The sequence below is a fragment of the Otolemur garnettii genome, unplaced genomic scaffold (genome assembly GCF_000181295.1).
Source record: "Otolemur garnettii isolate 467f Iridium unplaced genomic scaffold, OtoGar3 scaffold00107, whole genome shotgun sequence".
Lineage (NCBI taxonomy): Eukaryota > Metazoa > Chordata > Mammalia > Primates > Galagidae > Otolemur > Otolemur garnettii.
In genome coordinates this window covers 2,069,613-2,071,347 of record NW_003852502.1, presented here as the reverse complement: position 1 = coordinate 2,071,347, position 1,735 = coordinate 2,069,613, and positions in this window count along the sequence as shown.

The following is a 1,735-nucleotide window of genomic DNA, read 5'->3' as shown; positions in this document are numbered from 1 at the left end:
AAGCCATAATTGTAGTCTTGATACAAATACAGTTTATAGTATAAGTAATAATAAATTTATTATTTAATCAGAAGCAGTTCATTATCATTTTTATAATCTTTTTTAGAATTTAGAAGACATGTACCACGGCATAGAGACATTACAAAACAGTAGTTAAAATTGCTCTGGAACTGGATTGTCTTAGGCTCACTCTTGTCCCGGCCACTTATGACTTTGGAGTGATCACTTATTCTCTGTCCGCCTTGATTTCTAAACTACTGAGAAGGTTGATATGAGGGTTAAATAAAATAGTCTTTATAATGTACTTAACACAGTGTTTGACAAGGGGGGAGCACGTATTCACTCAGTAAGAGGAAACTTTAAATCACTTTTGTTGTTACAGTTTTACAATATTTTAAATAATGCAGATGTAGGCATTTTTTGCATATGGTTTTTGTATCTGAGATTATTTCTTTAGGATAAAGTCCCAAGGGTGAGATTTCTGACTCAAAGAAATGAATGTTTTGAGGGATTTTTAATGCACAGTTCAAATGACCAGTTCTATGCCCTCTTTGTATGTAGGTGAATACTGGCTATTGATGCTACGATTGTAAGTGTGTGCACACTGGGGAAGTTTGTTCTAGCTGTACTTAGTTTTAATCGCATCTGTTTATTTCTGTTGGGGAGTATTTTCCCATGCATTTCTTCACTAGACTTATTTTCTCTTGTGAGTCGAGTGTTCATGTTTTGCCATATGGTATTTTTCCTATCAGTACTACACCATCCACCATGATGGATTAACTGCTCCTTGCCAGGTGTAGTAGACGTCAGCCTCTAATCCTCACTGTCACCTTGTGAGCTAGACAGTGTTATGGTCATCTGAATGAGAAAATTGTGGCTCAGAGATGTTAGTGGCACGTTCAAGTTTGTTTCTTTTTGTTTGTTTGTTTGTTTTTATTGAATGGTAACTATGTACATTAATGCACTTCTGGGGCACAGTGTGGTGTTTTCACACACAATTTGAAACACTTCCATCAAACTGGTTAACATAGCCTTCATGTCATTTTCTTAGTTATTGTGTTAAAACGTTCAAATTCTACTCTTAGAATGATTCACTTGTACCCTTGTAAGATAAACCACAGAAGTGATCCCTCCAATCCTCCTCCCTCCACCCATTCCCCCCTCCTCTCTCTCTTCCCCCTCCCTATATTCTTAGGCTGTTATTAGGTTATAGCTTTCATATGGCCCGGTCAAGTTTGAACCCTGATGTAGAGACTCCAGAACTTTCCTTTACTACTTACGTATTGAGGTTTTGTATGTTAAGGATCTTTTCATGTCTGCTACAGATTCTTTTCTTCTTTTATTTTGGTTGTTTTGACAGACCAAAGGGACGGCTTAAATAGGAAGAGGTCGGGGGACTCTGGGTAGGTGCCATTTAAGCTGCTCAGTGAAAAATCCATGATGGGAAGTCACCTCTTCAAAGACAAGGGGGACAGTGTTTTCTTGGGAAGAAATAAAGACAAGCAAGGGCAAAGGCCCAGAGCTGGGAGGGCTTCTGTGCAGGGGCTGACGAGCGTGCTGTCTGGGATGTCCTGGGTCGGCCGGGCTCTGGAAGGTCAAGGGTACACTGAGAGTCTTTTTTTTGGTATGAGGATCTTCTCCCCAGTATTAGAGCTTATAGGGAAGGGAACAGCAAGAGTAAGGAGAGGTTGGAAGGCCTGGTGTTTTATGAAGAATGGGAAATAATTTATTTGGG